The following is a 22,062-nucleotide window of genomic DNA, read 5'->3' as shown; positions in this document are numbered from 1 at the left end:
TAAAAAAAGAATTAAATAAGACATTCTAGGTAGGATTATTAAAGATGGTATTTAAGCTATCAAGAGCCGTATTCATTTCAGACTCTACAAAAGAACCAACATTGTAGGAAGATAGTGAGTGCTGTTGCAGTTCAGGGTCAAACTGATGTGGCAAAAGTCCTCAAGAACTATAGCCTTTTCTGTAGATCATCTATCCTGAAGACATTGCCCCAGATTTATCATTCCAAAAGCTATGCAGATCTGCCCTCTCCCAGGCACTCACAGGGTCATGATTATTCACTCCAATTCAGAGTTACTTTCTGATTTCAGAATTCAGAATTCTAAGGCCATTTAGTTGTCCAGGTGTGCACCTCTGAAACTGCCACCACTAATCCTATCTCACAGAATGTAAGCTGCCTGAGGGCTGGGATGTTTTGGTCTTTCATTCAACAAATATTTACGGAGAGCCTACTTTATGCCCGACTCAGAACTAGCCACTGCCAGTGTTGTAATGCACAAAGAACAAAACAGACAAACTCTTGCTTTAATGGGTGTATGCAATTAAGAAATAGAAAGTGGGAGGCTGAGGTAGGAGAATGGTATGAACCCAGAAGGCAGAGCTTGCAGTGAGCCGAGATCGCGCCACTGCACTCCAGCCTGGGTGACAAAGCAAGACTCCATCTCAAGAAAAAAAAAAAAAAAAAAGAAAGAAAAAGAAATAGAAAGTGAGGGGAAAACGGAGAGTAAAACAACCCCACCAAGATAATGTCAGAGACTGGCAGGTAGTGTGACAGAAATGAATGTAACTGGCTGATTTACTGACTGGAAAGTTGTGTGTGATTGGGTGGCATTCAGCTGGTATACACATATGCTGTCCCCGTTGTAAATGGCTAGCATCTGTTTAGATTACCCAGTGATTGTACCAACCCTGTTGTTAGAAATGTTTAATGCCACCCCTGGTGTATGGTACAGCATTAGTCAAGCAAGGCATCTTTAACAGCATAGCATTGTGCAAGAGCTGCATAAGGAGAGGTTGGCCATGAGTAGATGTAAGGGAGGCACGCTCCAAGAGACAGACCAAAAGGTGCAAAAGAACTGTGGCAGGAACTAGCATGAAGTAAAAGAGCAGCAGAAAGAGGGCAGCCAGGGTAACACTGGAGCACAGGAACCTCCGAGGCCAGCCAGGTGGGCAGGAGACAAGGAGACAAGGTGGGCAGGAGCCGCCTATGGGATCTGGGGACTCTTCTCAGTGTGATAAGGGACATAGAATCCTTATAAGGAGACTTCTAAGCAGGGAACAGGATTTGGGTTTTCATTTTTACACGAGCACCCTGGCTGCTTTTGTAGAGAGGCAAGAGTGTATCCTCAGTGCCTAGAATCGTGTCTACTGCATAGCAGGTATTAAATAATCTACTATGAAATCAAACAATGAATACGCTGAACCTTCTCTGTTGCTGAATGGAGCCATTCATGATATGAGTTTAGCTTCTTTTAGATCCTCTCTTTCTATGGCCATTACTGAGCAAAAGTGAATGTCCTCACAGACTCTCGCTGCTGATGATGCTTGAACTGTTAGGATGAGCCCCAGCTTTGATGGTGGTTCCTAAGGCAGGCTCAGGGTCCTACACACCAGAGGTTCTCACAGGGTACCATGCTATGAATGGACATCTCAGATCTTTATCACTCACAGACATCAACACGCAGAAGCCTATGCAGAGGAGCTCCTATATTTAAGTGGGTCTCTCTGCAATAATGGTAAAATTAGACTGTCATTCAAGAAAAGTGCTCCCTTGGGATTGCCATTAGCACCTCTGAAGTTGCAATCTGGGGTTTGCATGTGATTTTCTCATTTTGCAGACTTTATTGCTGCTTCTCAAAGGTGTTTTTTCATTGCAACTTTTTTTCTTTTCCCCTTGTCATCCCCCCATCTGTTCCCAACAGCCGTACATCCCAGAGGGAAGGTCCTCACCATTATGCTCATCTTTTCACTCAGAGAGTGAAAAGCACTCTGAGGGGGAGTTGGGACATGCACAGGAGGCCACAGTGAAGCCTTCAGAAAGGGATAGCACCATCTGTGGGTGACACTGTGGGTGGCCTAACCAACACATTTCCCCCTCCTTCTTCTTCCTAAAAGAATCCAGATTTTGTCCAGGTCTGCATGAAGCCATGTGTTTCACAGGAGACTAACCCCACTCTCAGCTCCAGGGATGAGCCTGATTGCTTTGGAAGTAATCCCAAAACCCTTGCAATGATTGACTCAGGAAGGTCATGTGACCAAACTGAGCCAATGAAAGAAAAGGAGGAGCTTGGGAGAGACCTTTATTTATTTGGCATATATTTATTGTGCACCTACTATGTTCCAGGCACTGCTATTAAATGCTGGGAATATAGAAATTGTGGGGCAGGGAAAAGAAAGAAGTCATGACTCTGTGAAGAGAGACAGACAGTAAACAAAATAAATCATAAAATATGTATAGTATTTGACAATGATCAGTGAAACAAGGTGAAGTAAAGCAGAGATGGAAAGCATGAAAGTCCAAGGGCTGCATTTTTAAATAGGGTCCTCAGGGAAGACTATCCAGGGAAGGTGAGGAATTTGTCATAATGAAGTCTGTAGGGAGATCATTTCAGGCAAAGGATCCTGGAGCAGGATGGGCTTAGCATGTTTGAGAAGCAGCAGGGAGGTCAGTGTGCTGGAGTAGAGTGGACAAGAGGGACAAGAGCAGAAGAGGAAGTCAAAGAAGTGACACTGAGGCCGATCCTGCTGGGCACTGTAGGTCTGGAAAGGACTCCAGCTTTTATACAGAGGCTGCTAGAGGGTTTTGGGCAGAACAGTGTCATGATTTGGCTTATGTTTCAACAGGATCCCTTAGGGTGATGTTTAGGAAACAGACTAAGAGAAAGCAAGGACAAGAGCTGAAAGAGTTCATCCTCTATCTTCTGGAAGAGCTTCCAAAAGTCCTCTCTCTCTTGTCCTTTGATGTCATTATGAGTAGATGTGAGATGTGAGGAGAACTACAGCCTCTCCATACGCATCTGAGTGTGAAACCACTCCACACAGGAAACAGAGCCAAGAGAACTACTGAGAAATGCACACAGAGCTACAAAATTTGGTCAACTATAAATCTCACCTTGCACTTAAATTTCTGGTTCTGTGAGTCAATAAACATCCTCATTGCTTCAGCCAAAGAAAGTTGAGTTTTCTGTTTCTTGAGCTCAAAATCTTTCCAACTGATTCATCATCTAGCCTCACTATCCATCAACACCATTTGCTCCTACTATGCATTGCTGTGGCTACCCCAGAAAAGCTTATTTATTTATTTTTGAGACAGGGTCTCACTTTGTCACCAAGGCTGGAATGCAGTGGTGCTATCTCAGCTCACTGCAGCCTCAACCTCCAAGGCTCAAGTGATTCTCCCACTTCAGCCTCCCAAGTAGCTAGGACTACAGGCATGCACAACCATGCCTAGCTATTTAAAAAAAATTATATATATATTAGAGACAGGGTCTATCTATGCTGCCCAGGCTTGTTTAATGCTATGAAAGATCTCAATTCAGGAAATGGTGTCACTTTTTTCCCTGAGATGTCTTTCCATGGAATCCTCCAACTCTGAAGTCCACAGGCTGTCAGACTCATCACCTCTTCCTCACCATTTGTGTATTAAATCACCCAACATTTATTGAGTCTTGTACTGGGCTTCCCACTGTCCTGCATTAGAAAGATGAATCCCAGTTCTGAAGAAGTCAAGATTATGTGCAAAAGAGAGAGAGACAGCTCTTCTGGTTCCATGACTTTGGATTATGTTAAAAATGACTTTTCTTCACTGCAGCCCATGTGGTCTCAAATGCCTGAGTCTCTCTGGGCCTCCATTTGACCCTTTATAAAATGACCCTTTCCATCTCCAAGAGTCCATGGGCCTATGACTTATGGTAGCTTTCCTTTTGTATTGCTATTGTTTGAATGTTTGCATTTCTCCAAAATTCTTGTTGAAACTTAATCCTCAATGCAATAGTATTAAGAAGTGGGGACTTTAGGAGGCAATTAGGCCATGAAGCTCCCACCAGATTATTGCATTTATTAAATGCCTCGAGGGACCAAGTATGCCCCTTTTAGCCCTCCTTGCATGTGAGGACACAGTATTCATCTCCCACTATGCCAAGGCACAGCAACAAGGCAACATCTTGGAAGCAGAGAGTGACCCTTTACCAGACTCTGAATCCACTGCATCTTAATCTTGAACTTCCCAGCCTCCAGAACTGTGACAAACAAACGTTCATTCTTTATAAAACACCCAGTCTAAGGTATTTTGTTACAGCAGCCTGAACAGACTAAGAGAGGTGTCAATCTCTACAGTTAAGCTTCTACAGCAGACAATGAACCAGAAGTCATAAAGACTTCTTCATATTTTTTCAAAGCCAGAGTTCATGACTAAGTGAATTTGGCAGCACCATGAGCCAAGTCACATTCTTCCACATAGTTTATACCAAAAAGTTTTCATAACGTAGCTATCCCATAACAAAAGTATTAGTCCTCTCCCCAATATCAACCTTGAATTTCCCATTTCTCTACATTTTTCCCTTTCTAACTTCTTGCTTTAAGTGGTATAGCACTATGGTTAAGTTAACTTAGCCTAGAACCAGACTGTCTGTTTAATGCCCTCATTCTTTTTGACCCACACGTATCAATCAAGTGATCTTTCTGACCATGACTCTCACCCTCCTCCTCTCTCATGACCTTCCTTAAAATTCTTCCCTAGTTACAGTAAGACTACGTTTGATTCTCTTACATCTCTGAAAGCTATCACTTCTAAGCCACCTTGGCTAATGCCTCAGCATCATTCATGAGTTATCTGGGACTATCCCTAGGTCCTGTCCTTGCCTTCCTCCCCCTCTAAACTCATTCTCCTTGAACATCTCCCATCTTGCAAGTAAGTCCCAGACCTGTGTTTTTTCATACCTTTCCTTCTTATCTGTGCACCAACCCACATTCCACCCATGTCTTCTCCCTGCTTCCGCTTCTTCAATCTATCAATTAGGATTCATCCAGCAAAAACAGAAACTCTACTAGGTGTTCCAAATGGAGAGAACTTAATACAAGCAATTGACTACTCCAGTGATGGAAGGTCCAAGAAGTCAAGCAGAAGACATTGAGGCAACCCAGAGATCAAACACAGAAGGAAGATGACACCAACCCTAAGGATGGAGGGACAGCAAAAAAGGTTGGAATTACCAGAGCCTGAAAGCTGCAGCTGTCCAGCAGACCCTAAAATCATGGCAGGAGCTGCCTGTTGGAAATAAAACCAAGTAAAGAGAGGCTGTCTGGCTACAAATGGAATCAGGGATGAGAGGTAGACACCTCAAGCCATTCTACTAGAAACAGAGAGAGGAGGAGGAATATTCTCCAGCTTCTCCTCTCCCTCACTCTTCAGTCTTCCAAAAATGCTTTCCTGAACTAAATGTCAAAGGATGCTGGGAAATGTAGCTCCCTGTGACAAAGATCAGATGGGAAAAGGACAGGCAAACAGCCAGTGTACCCACCCAGCAAGCTTCATCTCTCAATACCCACATTCATTCAAGTAGCTTCATTCTTCAGTTCTCCAAACCCAAAACCTTCAGAGTCATGCTGAATCCCTTCCTCCTACTTCTTCTGGACCTCTCTGCAGAATTTTGCCAACTGCTCTGATTTTTTCTGTAAAATAAACTTCTTGTTAACTCCTCTTCCACAGTTCTGCAGCCACCATTGCAGTACAGCCACCATTGCAGTATAGCCACATTGCAGCCACCATTGCAGTACATTCCTTTCATACCTGGTCCTCCTGTTTCTAGTACCTCTTCCCTTCCTGCCCACCCACCAGCTCCACATTTTCATTGGGAAGATGGAGCCCTGGTCCCAGCAGTTTCTGCAGAAGTCTCAGGTCTGACTATCTTTCCCTAAGCTTGGTCACATGATCTTCCATGAACCAATCACTGGACAGGTGAAAGCCCTGTCCATGTCAGCTAAACAGAGAGAAGATGGAAGACTTATCTGTTTATTCTGATAAATGTAAAAATAGTGCTTCTGATTGGTTAGGCTTTAGTCACATCTCATCCTTGAAACCAGAAGTAGGGTCAGCCAGAAATTGAGTGAAGGGTAGTTCTCTGAAGGAAAAACAGGATTCTGTTTTTAAAAGTATAAGGAATGAATGTTGTAGAGAGGAAAAAAGCAAGGGTATGATACACATTCCTTTTATTGTCTCTCCTGCAAAAGAAACCAACAAATCTCTATTCCTTAGCCCATTTCAAGACTGTGTTATGTTGCAGAAAGACTAGAAACAACCTAAACGTCCATCAATGGGGAATGACTAAAACTAAATGGAGTGATGTGCCATGGTCTTAGGCTTTATTGTTTCATGCAAGGATCAAAGACAAGAACACACCACAATTTTTTTTATTATACTTTAAGTTCTAGGGTACATGTGCACAACGTGCAGGTTTGATACATAGGTATACTTGTGCCATGTTGGTTAGCTGCACCCGTCAACTCGTCATTTATATTAGGTATTTCTCCTAATGCTATCCCTCCCCCAGGCCCCCACCCCTCTGGTAGGCCCTGGTGTGTGATGTTCCCCACCCTGTGTCCAAGTGATCTCATCGTTCAATTCCCACCTATGAGTGAGAACATGCAGTGTTTGGTTTTCTGTCCTTGTGACAGTTTGCTGAGAATGATGGCTTCCAGCTTCATCCATGTCCCTACAAATGACGTGAACTCATCCTTTTTATGACTGCATAGTATTCCATGGTGTATATGTGCCACATTTTCTTAATCCAGTCTATTATTTATGGACATTTGAGTTGGTTCCAAGTCTTTGCTATTGTGAATAGTGCTGCAATAAACATACGTGTGCATGTGTCTTTATAGTAGCATGATTTATAATCCTTTGGGTACATACCCAGTAATGGGATTGCTGGGTCAAATGGTAATTCTAGTTCTAGGGATCACTACACTGTGTTCCACAATGGTTGAACTAATTTACACTCCCACCAACAGTGTAAAAGCCTTTCTATTTCTCCACATCCTCTCCAGCATCTGTTGTTTCCTGACTTTTTAATGATTGCCGTTCTAACTGGTGTGAGATTTTATCTCATTATGATTTTTATTTGCATTTCTCTGATGGCCAGTGATGATGAGCATTTTTTCATGTGTTTACCAGCTGCATAGATGTCTTCTTTTGAGAATTATCTGTTGACATCCTTTGCCCACTTTTTGATGGAATTATTTGTTTTTTTCTTGTAAATTTGTTTCAGTTGTTTGTAAATTCTGGATATTAGCCCTTTGTCAGATGGGTAGATTGCAAAAATTTTCTCCCATTTTGTAGGTTGCCTGTTCACTCTGATGACAGTTTCTTTTGCCATGCAGAAGCTCTTTAGTTTAATTAGATCCAGTTTGTCTATTTTGGCTTCTGTTACCGTTGCTTTTGGTATTTTAGTCACGAAGTCTTTGCCCATGCCTATGTCCTGAATGGTACGTTTTCTTCTAGGGTTTTTATGGTTTGGGGTCTAGGATTTAAGTCTTTAATCTATCTTGAATGAGTTTTTGTATAAGGTGTAAGGAAGGGATCCAGTTTCAGCTTGCTACATATGGCTAGCCAGTTTTCCCAGCACCATTCATTAAATAGGGAATCCTTTCCCCATTTCTTGTTTTTGTCAGTTGTGTCAAAGATCAGATGGTTGTAGATGTGTGGTGTTATTTCTGAGGGCTCTGTTCTGTTCCATTGGTCTATATATCTGTTTTGGTACCAGTGCCATGCTGTTTTGGTTACTGTAGCCTTGTAGTATAGTTTGAAGTCAGGTAGCGTGATACCTCCAGCTTTGTTCTTTTAGCTTAGGATTGTCTTGGCTATGCGGGCTCTTTTTTGGTTCCATATGAACTTTAAAGTAGTTTTGTCCAATTCTGTGAAGAAAGTCATTGGTAGCTTGATGGGGGTGGCATTGAATCTATAAATTACCTTGGGCAGTATGGCCATTTTCATAATATTGATTCTTCCTATCCATGAGCATGGAATGTTCTTCCATTTGTTTGTGTCCTCTTTTATTTCGTTGAGCAGTGGTTTGTAGTTCTCCTTGAAGAGGTCCTTCTCATCCCTTGTAAGCTGGATTCCTAGGTATTTTATTCTCTTTGTAGCAATTGTGAATGGGAGTTCACTCATTATTTGGCTCTCTGTCTGTTATTGGTGTAGAGGAATGCTTGTGATTTTTGCACATTGATTTTTTTTTTACAGTTTATAGAGTTTTATTTCATTTTTACAATTTTTAATTTTTGTGGGTACATAGCAGGTATATGTATTTATGAAGTACATGAGGTACCTTAATACAGGTAGACAATATTTCTAGCACCCCTAACACTTCCCTCCTGCCTTTTTGCAGTTATCCCCTCACGCCTGACCTCAGGCGACTTCTGTCATTAGAGATGAGTTTGCTTTTTCTAAAATTTCAGAGAAATGTACTATGGTGTATGTACTGTTAAGCTTTTTTTGCAGAGCATGCTTTTCAGATTTATTGAAGCTGTTGTTTTTATTATTTCATTTCTCTTCATTGCTAAATATTATTCCATTTCATGCACATTGATTTTTTATCCTAGAGTTTGCAGAAGTTGCTTATCAGCTTAAGGAGATTTTGGGCTGAGATGATGGGGTTTTCTAAATATACAATCATGTCATCTGCAAACAGGGACAATCTGACTTCCTGTTTTCCTAATTGAATACCCTTTATTTCTTTCTCTTGCCTGATTGCCCTGGCCAGAACTTCCAACACTATGTTGAATAGGAGTGGTGAGAGAGGGGGGCATCCCTGTCTTGTGTCTGTTTTCAAAGGGAATGCTTCCAGTTTTTGCCCACTCAATATGATATTGGCTGTGGGTTTGTCATAAATAGTTCTTATTATTTTAAGATGCGTTTTTAAGATACGTTCCATCAATACCTAGTTTATTGAGAGTTTTTACCATGAAGGGCTGTTGAATTTTGTTGAAGGCCTTTTCTGCATCTATTGAGATAATCATGTGGCTTTTGTCTTTGTTTCTGGATTACGTTTATTGATGTGCATATGTTGAACCAGGCTTGCATCCCAGGGATGTAGCCGACTTGATCGTGGTGGATAAGATTTTGATGTGCTGCTGGATTCTTTGTCAGTATTTTATTGAGGATTTTCGCATCGATGTTCATCAGGGATATTGGTCTAAAATTCTCTTTTTTGGGGGGTCTCTGCCAGGCTTTGGTATCAGGATGATGCTGGCCTCATAAAATGAGTTAGGGAGGATTCCCTCTTTTTCTATTGATTGGAATAGTTTCAGAAGGAATGGTACCAGGTCCTCTTTGTACCTCTGATAGAATTCGGCTGTGAATCCGTCTGGTCCTGGACTTTTTTTGGTTGGTAGGCTATTAATTATTGCCTCAATTTCAGAGCCTGTTATTGGTCTATTAAGAGATTCAACTTCTTCCTGATTTAGTTTTGGAAGGGTGTATGTGTCCAGGAATTTATCCGTTTCTTCCATATTTTCTAGTTTATTTGCATAGAGGTGTTTATAGTATTCTCTGATGGTAGCTTATATTTCTGTGGGATCGGTAGACACACCACAAGTTTTTTAAGAAAAAACTTTAAGCAGAATATGGTCCTTGTGTCTTGTGTCTGTATTTAATATTGCTGGGAGGATACACAGATCAATATAATAAGGACCATCTCCAGGAAAGAACAAAATGGGAAATAAACTGAATTTTTACTGCATCCCCTTTTGTGCCATTTGAACTTTATGCAGTGTGGCTGTTAGCTTACCAATAAATGAATGACAATTTTAAAAACATAAAGCAAATAGGAGCCCAAAGAGAAAGTTATTGGTAACCCCACAGGTTCTAAATGTCATTTCTCACAGTCACCAACCCTCTCATCCAGACCATTTTGCAGAGGCCCATGTCCAAGGGGTTTGTTTGCTCTTGCCCAGTGTGCAATGACCAAAGCTATTCAATCACCATCATCATCGTTATCCCTGACTTTTTTTGAGCACTTACTATGATCAGTTGCAGTGCTGAGCCTTTTACATGTATTACCTCTTTTAATCCTGATAACAACTCTATAATGTAGCTGTTACTATTATGATTGAGTTGCCTAAAGTCACACACTTGATGGGAAAATGATAAAGCTATGATTAATACTTAACTAATCCCATTATAGAACCAACATTATTAACCATGGCATCCTACTGCCTTTAAATAAGTAAGATATGGTTTATGACTTATGAACCCAGGCCAGACTGACAGCTACAATGTCTGCTTTCCCAGGACCTGGGAAGGGTCCTTCTGAAAGAGCATCCAAAGTCTCTCAGTCTGAGAACCTCTTTACATTTCAACAAAAGTTTCAGAATATTTGGGAACACACAGGCTGGATCATTGCACATGACCTCAAGCTTATTGATGCCTGCTGGAGGTGAAAGGCCTGTCCATGTCAGCTAAAGAGAGAGAAGATGGAAGACTTATCTATTTATTTTGATAAATGTAAATGAATTCTATTACTTGTCAAAATGTTATCAAGACCCCAGTGAAATGAGCAGTAGTTTTTGTTTTTTTTTTTTCAGGGTGAAGGGAGTGAAGGGAGAGAGAAATGAATGCTCAAGACAGATTGCTTTGATTTGAAATGAAAACAAACAACTTTAGGGGAAAAAAAGGCTTTCATTATTTTGGAGACCTTGGCATTCTTGCAGATACATTCATGAATTAATCATTAAATCCCTGAAATAAATCATGTGGTTTTTCAATGCCAGCCCACGATAAAAGGGGCCTCAAACAATTATTAAGACATAGTGCTTTAAAGCTGCTACTGCCTACAATGACTTTTCTCTAGGAATAAAGTGAATGAAGTGTGTGTGTGTGTGTGTGTGTAAGGCAGCCCTGTGGTCCCAGGCTGGAACTGTGTGCAAGCCAGTTCCAACTGTGTGTCACCACATATTAGCACTATTTAATATCTGCTAATGGAATGGCTCTGTCTGCCATCGACAGCAGGATCAAAAGAGGGCCATGCAGCTTTTAAATTATTAGCACTAATTAGGCAAATCAAAGAGGAGGAGGGCAGAGAGACCAGAGAATGCATTAGAAGGAAAGCAAGGGGATCGCTACCTACTTCATACTGTCAAGATCCAGCTACTAAACAACCAATTAGTGCTGAAGACCCTTCCGGAGCAACGGAAGAATGAGCAGGCCTGCCCCAAGCAGAAGCAGGATGGCTTCATTACGGTAACTCCGAATTAAAATGTAAAGGTTGCTGATCATTGCATAATTAAATAAGGTTGCATGCACCCACTATCCAGGAGTTTCCAGGGCTCCTTTATTAAAGCCACCTTCTCTGCTTCCTCAATGGCCCTCCCACAGGCACGCCTGGAGCTGTCCGTAGTCCTGACAAACATACTGACTTCTTAAAAGGCCTGTTAGAGCCAAAGCGCTTTGAGGGAGCTTTCTTCCTAACTACCCCATTACCACCACCCCATTACCAATCCCGAGGATCATTCTGCTTTTCTTTAGAACCCATTTTCCAACTAATTAGTCAAGAAAAAGTTGGGTAGTGGAGAGTGAAAAAAAGCCTAATTAACTCCCAGTCACTGCAATCTAAATATAAAGTTACTGAAACTGAGGTTGTCCCCTGTTGATGTAACCTTTATCCCTCTTCTTTTATACCTGCTAGGAGGAAGCACAATTTTCTTGAGTTTGATTGGGACCTAATCCCAGGCCGCTGATCACAATGCCGTATCCAGATGCTTTGCAGGTGTGCAAGATAGCAGGACAGTAGGCCTAACACACCTGGTCCTAGACCACGAAAGAAACATCTTTTTACCTCAGAGGCTGGGTGTGATGGGTTCGTGGGAGGTCAGGTTAGGAGGGCCTTATCTTCTCAGAGCTGTGGAGTGACTCAATTTTAATTTTGCTCCTTCCGTCCTTTTTTACATATGCTTTTTCTTCTCTGTATCTTTTATCTTGTTTCCTCTCTTTCCTTTATTTTCTCTTCTTTCCTACCTGTTCTCTCATATTTCTAGTTCCTCTTCTTTTTATGTCTCAGATCTCTTCTTTCTCTATCCTTATTTCTCCCTCTTTTTTTGAAAACCAAACTTTAAGAAGAAATAGGATTTGATTTATCTAAACCTTTGAGTTTGGTGTGGGACTCAGCTTATTCACTGGGAATGTGCCTCATACTCAGGAATCGAATCCCTGTAAATCTTAACAGTCAATTACATTGTTACAATCCTTCCATCTAGGAACTCAAGAAAAGTAATTTAGGACACTATCAAACCACCTTTAGGTACTTATTTTAGAAACATATGGATAAGGGTTCTAGAAAACAAGAGAAAAATAGGAAAGAAAAAAGCAGCGTATGTTTGTTCACAGCCTTGAATTTGATTCCTGTTTTGTTACTTCAGGAAAAATGTCCTATTTCAGGGCAGGGGGAATGGGAGGGCAGCCATGGGTGTCATACTGGAATTCAACTCATGTGGAGCTTGAGAAAACCAGGTCTGGACAGTGGAGAGGTGAAGGTGGAATACAAAGAGCCCCACGGAAGACCAGCTATGTTTTCCTCCAGTCTCCTCAACTTGGCTCAGTGGGCTGCTTCAACTCCATTCCAGATGCAACTTGAAGTCAAAGAGAAAAAAGTGGTCCTAACCTCAACACACAAACAGGAAAGATACCAGTGCAGCTTCTCTAGTGTGCAGCTCACATAGTGTCATGGTGACAGTGGTGCAGGGACAGGTGGTCAGAACCAGAAAAGCTGCAGTTGGAGTCCATGCAGTGGAAAGGCTTGATGCTTGTGTGCTCGAGGAAAGAGCTAGTGAGCTCATCTGAGTGAGCGAATTTCCAGGAGCAGCCATCCCAGGTGCATTTATAAGTCTTCTCTCCTATATAAATTCTGTGGTGAGCTTTCAGGTGAGAGCTTTTGGAGTACACTTTGCTGCATCCTGCAAAGTCACATTGGTACATCCGTCTTCTTCTCAAGTCAAGTGACTCCTCCCTACATTTGGGCCATTGCTGCTGGTTCTTGCTTTAGTCCTTGCAGACTCTGTGAGATTGAGGATCCACTCTTAATTGCACTCTCCTCACTGTCTCTTGGAATCTCCAGTAGAGACATGGAAGTGGGGTCAACTTTCACTGATCCAGCATTTGTACCATCTCCTCCAATGAGTGGGACTGTAATGGGTGCAGGGCCCTCATTTGCAGGCAAAGTAGTATACACCATGGGCAGAGACTGCACCACCACTGGGATGGCATTCAGGTAACCCATCTTACTTGGAAGACAGACTGAGGGGATGCTGTGAATGACATGTAAGATCTGCTAGCCACCAGTGCCCTGAGAGGGAGTCAGGACAGATCCTGTGGTCAGAATAGTAGGAATGTTTGCTGATGTTGGAGTGAACACCACAAGGGTCTGGGGAGCAAACTGTGGCTTGGGAGGATGTCCTGGAGCTTGCAGCATGCTAACAGGGTGGAGAGGAGCCTTGGGCTTGTGAGAGGAGAAGTCAGCTGGTTCCACTGGGGACAGGCTGAAATCACTCACCAAAGGTCCTTCTGGGGCTCAAACTTGATGTCATTAAACAATGCTGGGTTCTCCATGGGGTTGGCATCCAGGAGTGGTGGAGAAGTCACATTATTTCTGCTTCTATCTCAGGGGGATCTGTGCTCTGAGCAGGGCCAGTGATGGGCTTGAACACCTGCATTGAGCCACCTTCTGAATTAAGTTGCACCTCCAAGTTGTTTACGAGTTGATCCATATCAACCATGTCACTGGCTGAGGACTCCTGAAGTGTCCAGAACTCATACAGTCCTTAGGGAGGCTCATACTCCTGAGCTAATTGCAAGAGAGCTGTACCCCTCACACCTGCCCCAATCTGACATCACACAGGGCGATGCCCTCTCATCTTCTCTTTCTTGCCCCCACCATCTCTGCTTTTACTCCTGGTTGAACATAAAGTTAAGGCAGAGAAGGAAACCTTCAAGACAGAAACCCATGAGGAGCTACCACAAGATCCCTTCACCTCCGCCATTGCTGTCGCACACCCCAGTGCCTTCCAGAGTGGGTGGAATGATTCTTTCTCTCTATTTCTCCCTTTTTAAAAGATTCTGTCACTTATCATATTATCACTATAACTACAGAAAACATGAAGTTTTCATCCACTCACTCTTTGATTTTTGTCTATAGACTCCTTGGTTTAGCTAAATTTTTTGGAATGGTTCAAATTATCATTTTCTCTTCCAGAAATCCTAAATAAAGGCTGAAATGATATTTTAAAGTAGAGTTGGGTCCTCAGGAGTCATGACAGGAAGTAGGTGTATGAGTTAGTGTAGGCTGGGCTGCAGTAACAAACAGACCCAGTCATGTAATGGTTCAGAACAATAGATTTTATCTCTTTCTCACACAATAGCCCAAGGTAGGTCCAGGTTGGTGAGTGGTCCCTTCCCCACACAGTTACTCAAAGACACAGGTTAAGAGTGGCTCTGACATCTTCAATGAATGTCTTCCAAGATGGACAGGAGGGGAAAGAAGCATAAGTAGGAGATTTTTAAGGACCAGACCTGGAAGTGCCATACACCAGCTTCCACTCATGCTCCATTGGCCAGAATTCAGTCATCTGCCACATATAACTGTAAAGGATGTTAAGAAATATATTAAACCATGTGTCATAAAAACCAGAACCTGATATTGGTGACCATTTAGCAATCTCTGCCAAATGAGACATAGGAAAGAGACGGTGAAGAAAGTCATTGGCAGAAAAGTGAAGAACCAAGAGCTGTGTCCACACAGCAGCAGACATGCAAGTCTTGGCACAGAACTTGTCCTGGGAAATGGTAGGAGACTTGGTTAGACAGCTAGGGGCCACCTCTGGCCAATCAAGATGCTCTCCATGGTGCACCCCACCTGTTGGAACGTCACTGTAGTGCAGGGATTCAGGACATAGGATTCAGTTTCTGAGTCAGGCACGCATGGGAGGAAATCCAGATCCCCCTCTTTCTAGATATGTGATCTTGAATAAAATATTTCTATGAGCCTCGGTTTCATCATCTATAAAATGAGAGAAAAATAATGCTTGCCTTATGTGATATCTCTGAAGATTACACAATATAAAAGATGCAAAATTCTTAGCACGATATCTGGCACATAGCAGGTACTCAATAGATGGTAATTATTGACACTGTTTGACCATGCTCACCACTGCTACCCTGGTATTGTTCTTGGAGTTTTTTCTGTCTACAATGACTGCTTCCTACATATTTCCCCACCTGTTCCAAGTCCCATCTTCTTCAGAAAGCCCTCCCCTTGTATTTCATTTCTAATGACGTGCTTTAAGTGTATGCAACCCAATTGAGCACTTTATTATTACAGTCCTCCCACTATGAATGCAAGCTCCATGAGGGTTCAGGGTACTATTTATCTCATTTATTTGCTGTATCCCAGAGCCCAGCACAGTGTCTGGCATATAACAGGTGTTCAACTATTACATTTGCTAAGTATATATTCAGTGAATATGAGATATACCCATGCCAATGAGCCTTATTCAGTGCCCTTTATAGGTACAGAATTATATAGCTTTGGGGTTATTCTCTAATTTTCCAAGTCAGTTAGTCTTGTCTTCCTGATGAAATTGAATTCACAGTAGCCAGAGTGATCTTTTTAAAATGTAAATTGGATCCTATCATTCCTGTGCTTGACCCTCTCCAATGACTTCTCACCCCATTAGAATAAAATGCAAACTCCTCACTGCAGCCTGTGGGTCCCTGCAAGACCTGGCCCTGCTGTCCTCTATCCTTTCACTCCTCTTTCCTCAAGCGTCACTGTGCTTGAACTGCACGGGCCGTCTTTCTATTCCTTTAATACACCAAGCTTGTTCCCATCTCGCAGTCATCCCCTACTCCTGAGACACTTTCTCCAAGTATATTCTCAAAGCTTGGTCCTCCCCATCATTCAGGCACCAACATCACTCTTTCTGACAGGCCTTCACTATCAACACTGTATGAAGTGGTTCTCCTTCCATCACTCATTGCCTTAGGTTGGATTCTCTGGAACCCATACTCTGAGTTAGAGAGCTGTTTGCAGGAAGCCTCTAGGGACTGCCCTTAGGATTAGCACCTATGGGTGAGTGAAGGAAGCAGAACCAAGCAGAGGGAGGAGTTAAGCTGAGATGCATCACAGTGAAGGCCTCCACTGATCCCACTGGGAACTTGGAGTTGGAGGGGCCCTGTAGAGCTGCCCCTCTTTTATTTCACTTCATAACACACTTCTCACTTTCTATAATTATCCTGTTAGTTTTTTTTCATGTATGCTGTCTGTCTCTGGCCCCATAATAGAAGCTTTATGGGAGTGGGAAATCATTTGGCATTTTCACTTCCGTATCCCAGCACCTAGTACAATGCCTGCCTCATAGTGGCACTCAATTCGTGTTTGCTGAATGCATGAATGGGTGGTGACTGAATATGAATGGCAGAGTTGTTAAGTCCCCAAGGGCAGGCCCTGTTTCCTACTGTTCTTGAAGCAGTGACTCCCTGGATACTTGATTGGCATCACCTGCTTCCTCCCATCCCATCTAACCAGCCACTTGTGACTCTCCGAATGTGAGAGACCTCCCTGACACAATCACAGGCTATTTTTAGTCTATTTTTTCCTCTCTGGTCTATTATAGTGGTGAGAAGAGACTGGCTACATGAGGCTTGCAGTAGCTCTAAATAAAACCGATCTTCCTCTCTCTGAAAAACACTAGGAGGTGTCCTCTGTGCCAGGCTACAGGGCGACAACCACCCAGGCTGTGTTTACTGAAAGCTCTGTGATTACATTTTTTAGTTTTCTGGTTGGAGGTACCTATGGAAGTGATTATGGAGGTACACACAGGAACCGGAGTCTCTCGTCCTTCCCACAGACACAAACATAGGCTTTTCCCTCTTCCTCGATGGGCTGTCTTCTCTCATTAGACGGCTTTCTAGGCCGTAGAAGATTTCTCTGGGGCTGAATCTAAGGGGCCTCTTTCAGCTAATTAGATTGCAGGCTGGAAGGCGGACTGTGGGCTCCTTTAATAATCTTCTATTCAGGGCTTCACATGCTCATCTTGAACATTGGGGAGGAAATTATTTTCTTCTGAAACAGTGGCAGACAGTAAGAAAGAGCGTATGAGGAAACAGGTTTTCTCCTTGAGATTCTACAAGAATGAAGGACAGATGTAATGATGCTCTTCCATGGATACTTTAGAGAGGTCTGCTGTGTGGCTTGGAAAGGCACTCCTGAATCACCAGACATAACCTTTCTCAATAATGAGGCACTCTCCTGATTCCCTTGAGAAGAAAGGATGGAGGGAGGCACCATCCCCTTTATAGGTAAGGAGAAGACTTTGAGAAACAGACGACTTCCATGGCTCTGAAATCCAAGTGGCCACACCCTTCACTAGCTGTACAACCTGTCTTGCAAATTTATAGAGCAGGGATTTAGAATACCCTGAGTTTTAATTCTAGGTCTACCACTGTGTTACAGCCCTGTGTTCTTGAATAAATTACCTAATTTTATGAACTTTAGTGTCCTCTTCTCCTTCCAGGTGTGTTCAGAGAATTCAATTTGAAAACAAGTGTAAGCTACGTGCAGAGGTACACACCTGTAGTCCTGAGCTTAAGAATTCAAGGCCAGCCTGGGCAACGTAGTAAGAATCTGTCAGGAAAGAAAGAAAGAAAGAAAGGAAGGAAGGAAGGAAGGAAGGAAGAAAGAGAGAGAAAGAAGGGGGAGGGAGGGAGGAAGGGAGGGAGAGAGAGAGAGAGAAAGAAAGAGAGAGAGAAAGTAAGAAAGAAAGAAAGAAAGAAAGAGAGAGAAAGAAAGAGAGAGAAAGAAAGGTGGGAGGATGGGAGGGAGGGAGGAAACAAGGAAGGAAGGAAGGAAGGAAGGAAATGTAGTGTTAAGCATGGTGCCTGGCACATTGCAAATGTTCAATAAATAGTAGCTAATATTATTATAGCCTCAACCTGTAAATGGGGATGTTAATAGAATTTGCCTCCTAGGCTGATTGTAAGGGTTAAGTGAGATGATGTATGTAGTGATTTAAACAGTGCCTGGCATAGTGTGTGTCTTAGTCAGCTCAGGCTGCCGTAACAAAATACTATAGACTGGGTGGCTTAAACGACAGAAATGTATTTTCTCATAGTTCCAGAGGTTGGAAACTCCAAGATCAAGGTTACAGCAAGGTTCAGTTCCTGTGACATCTCTCTTTCCAGCTTGCACATAGCTGCTTCTCACTGTGTCCTAACATGGTGGAGAGAGAGAATGAGCTCTCTAGTGTCTCTTACTATAATAACACAAATCCTATCAGATCAGAGCCCCAACCTTATGACCTCATTTAAACTTCATTAACTCCTAAAGACCCCATCTCCAGATATAGTCACATTGGGGGTTAGGACTTCAACATATGAATTTGAGGGGGATGGAATTCAGTTCATAGCAGTATGTACTCAATAAACTCTGGCTGCTATGATTATTATTAGTATTGCTCAAAGAAGTACGTGGCTGTGCTGGAATCAACTGATACCTTAAGTCTGACATTTCAGTGGTCTTTCCACACCTTCAGAATCATTGCACCAACTTCCAGCAAATACCTTTTACTGCTCAGAACCATGCTTGCTTCCTTTCAGCTGAAGCTGACACTACTGGAGCGCCATCCAAATTCCCACAGAACCATTTTTTCATGTCTACACCCCCAGATTGGATGTTCTTTTGACTACAATGGCCTGGGCCTGCACCTCCTCTTTCAAGGACTGCCCTTGGGCTACTGGAGCTGTTTTCTATGCTCAGGCAGATAGCTGTGACCTCCTGGGAGCTTACTTTCCCCCCACAAAAAAATCTTAGGCAAATTAAATTTAATTGAGTTTAATTGAACAAAGAAGGAATCATGAATCAGGCATCCCCCAAACCAGAACAGGTTCAGAGAGGCCCCAGTGTAGCCATGTGGCAGAAGATTTATGGACAGAAAAAGGAAAGTGGTGCTCAGAAAATGGAAATGAGGTTCAGAAAACGGAAGTGAGGTACAGAAACAGCTGGATTGGTCGTAGCCCAGTGATTGCCTCATTTGAACACAGTTTGAACAGTTGGACCCCTTTGGCCAAAACTCGGAGACTGGCACAAGAATAGGTTACAATCTGTTTACACATTCAGTTAGGTTACAGTTCACTGTGTATGGAGAAATCTTTGGACTGAACTTAGAACACGTAAAGAGGAAGCTTTAGGCTAAACTTAACACCCTTGTTTTCAAGACAACTTTGAGGTGTAATTTACACTTCAGACATCCCCTTCAGGATCAATCAGGAGCCACCCTCCACAGCACTTTGTCTAAAATTGCATTCTTGCTTCGCAGCCTTTCCTCGCTGGACCTACCTCCCCTTCACTTACCGGTTCCTCTAGGAGCACTTCCTTGATAGATCACTTGCATTCAAGTCCTAATCTCAGAGTCTGCTTCTGGGTAACACAGCCAAGACATCAGCTCAATTGTCGGTCCCTCTAGGACACTGTCCCTGGCCCTCTAAGCACTTTTACTTGTTTTAACCTAGGAATTCCTCATGACAAACCCATGAGCTGGTGCTTCAATGATCCCCATTCTGCAGATAAGAAAACATGATCTAAAGAAAGGTCAAGTAGCTTGCCCAACATCACACAGCTGGTGAATGGTGCAGGCATATGGTGACCATACTGCTTTCCTGTCATTCTCTTACCCCCACTCTTTGCCTAGATGACAGCTCTTTAGGGAAGGAACTATTGTTGCTCCTGTTGGCACCCTAGCACTTTACTTAGCATCCATCAGGGACTCGGGAAATAATGAATGAGTGAATGGATGAATAAATGAATGGCCTGCATACTTGTTCAGCAGCTGCCTGGATCTTCCAGATAGGGCAGGTCATTCATTCACCTGCCCAGGGATCCCTTCTCATGTTATTCCACCTGAGTCTCAAAGATGGGCATTGCCAATGGCATTCATTCTCAGCACCAAAACCTTCAGGGAATTTTAAGTCAACTTAACCACAACCACCAACTTCTCTCCCCCAGCTCCACAGGACTGTTCCTGGCCACAAACCCATGTTCCAAGCTGCCTTGTGGAAGGTAATAATTACAATAATCAGCAGCAACAGTGATATTCTGAGTGCTTATTGACTGCTTACTGTACATCATTATTGAGTGATTACTGTGGATCCTTATGGAGTGCTTACGGTATATCAGGTCCTATACTAAATACATTACACTACAACCCTGTGCAGTATATTCTATTATTGTCTTCATCTTGGAAAACAGGAAACTGAAGATTAGAGAGCTCAGATTATCCTCCTGATGTAACAAAACAGGTAAGAAAATAAGCTGGGATTTAGACCTGCTTTTATCTGGCTACAAGGCACATTCTGTTAACTCCAAAGATCATAAACTCAAGACCATAGGCCTAAATGGCCACTGGCTCTGTGTCATTTGACCTACATAGTGGGTGGTGGTTGTTGTTTTTTTAATTTTAATTAAATGCCAATATGTAAGAATGTCTATTGCACCAAATACAATCCGGATTTTTAGCATCTCTTGAAAATAATCAGAAGATCTGTTAGCTTAGAGCCCACAATTCTGCCTAGACGTAATTGGCTGCAGCTGAATACAGGCTCTCTATTACAGTTTGCCCCAATCCCCACCACTCCTTATTGTTTTACACGAGCCCTGCTTTATTCATTTGTTTTACCTCCCTGGCCCCTGGGAGGGTTTGAGTTTGCTACTCTCTGTTGCCCACCATGCCAGATCCCCTCTTATAACTGAAAGCACTGCTCCCACCAGGGAAGACAGCAGCAGCAGCATTTAGATGACATGGATGGTAATAATGTGGTGATGCTTCATATTTTACAAAGCACTCCTGCATTCATTATCTTATTTAATTTTCAAAATAATAACCATTTCCTGGGCAACTGATCTGGGTCAAAGTCTGTTGCCAAGCACAGCAGGGGCAGAGAAGAATACAGAATAATCTCAGCCTTCCATAAGCACACAGCCCTGCAATGAAGACAGCCCACTGAAATGAAAGCCCAGCATGGTCACAGAAGACATTGTTACCCAGCACAGGGAGAGCCAGAGAGACAGCAACTAGCAGCCCAGGTATTTTAGACAGTTTGGGCTACAACAAAGTACAGGCATACCACAGAGATATTGTGGATTCATTTCCAGGCCACTGCAATAAAGCAAATATTGCAATAGAGCAAGTCATACAAGACTCTTTGGTTTCCCAGTGCATATAAAAGTTATGTTTACACTATACTATAGTCTATTAAGAGTGCAATTCCATTATGCCTAAAAAAAGTGCACATCTTAATTTTAAAATGCTTTATTGCTAAAAATTGCTAACGATCATGTGAGCCTTCAGTGAGTAGTAATCCTTTTGCTGGTGGAGGGTCTTGCCTCAATGTTGATGGCTGCTGATTGACCTGGGTGGTGGTTGCTGCAGGTTGAGATGACTGTGGCAATTTTTCTAAATAAGACAACAATGATGTTTGTCACATAAATTGACTCTTCCTTTCATGAAAGATTTCTCTGTAGCATGTGATGCTGCTTGACAGCATTTTACCCACAGTAGAACTTCTTTCAAAATCTGAGTCAGTCCTCTCAAATCCTGCCCGCTGCTTTATCTACTAAGTTTACGGAACATTCTAAATGCTTTGTTGTCACCTCAACAACGTTGACAGTATCCTCACCAGGAGTGGATTCCATTTCAAGAAACCACTTTCTTTGGTCATCCATAAGAAGCAACTTTTTATCCTCTAAAGTTTTATTGTGAGATTGTAGCAATTCAGTCCCATCTTCAGGCTCCACTTCCAACTCTAGTTCTCTTGCTATTTTTGCCACATCTGTAGTGACTTCCTCCACTGAAGTCTTGAACCCCTCAAAAATTATCAATGTGAGATGAAATCAACTTTTTCTAAGCTCCTCCTAAAGTTGATATTTGACCTTCTCCAATGAATCACAAGTGTTCTTAATGACATTTAGAATGACGAATCCTGGCTGGGCGTGGTGGCTCATGCCTGTAATCCCAGCACTTTGGGA

General features: G+C 42.6%; 1 pseudogene; it reads right to left on the bottom strand.

Moving 5' to 3' along the window:
• Nucleotides 1-10,922: 10,922 nt before the first annotated feature.
• On the bottom strand, nt 10,923-15,426 carry LOC129050775 (Krueppel-like factor 8; annotated as a pseudogene).
• Nucleotides 15,427-22,062: the final 6,636 nt, after the last annotated feature.

Source organism: Pongo abelii, chromosome 18 (genome assembly GCF_028885655.2).
Source record: "Pongo abelii isolate AG06213 chromosome 18, NHGRI_mPonAbe1-v2.0_pri, whole genome shotgun sequence".
In the NCBI taxonomy this organism is placed as follows: Eukaryota; Metazoa; Chordata; class Mammalia; order Primates; family Hominidae; genus Pongo; species Pongo abelii.
The sequence above is the reverse complement of the archived record's forward strand: the minus strand, read 5'-3'. Positions and strand labels throughout refer to the sequence as shown.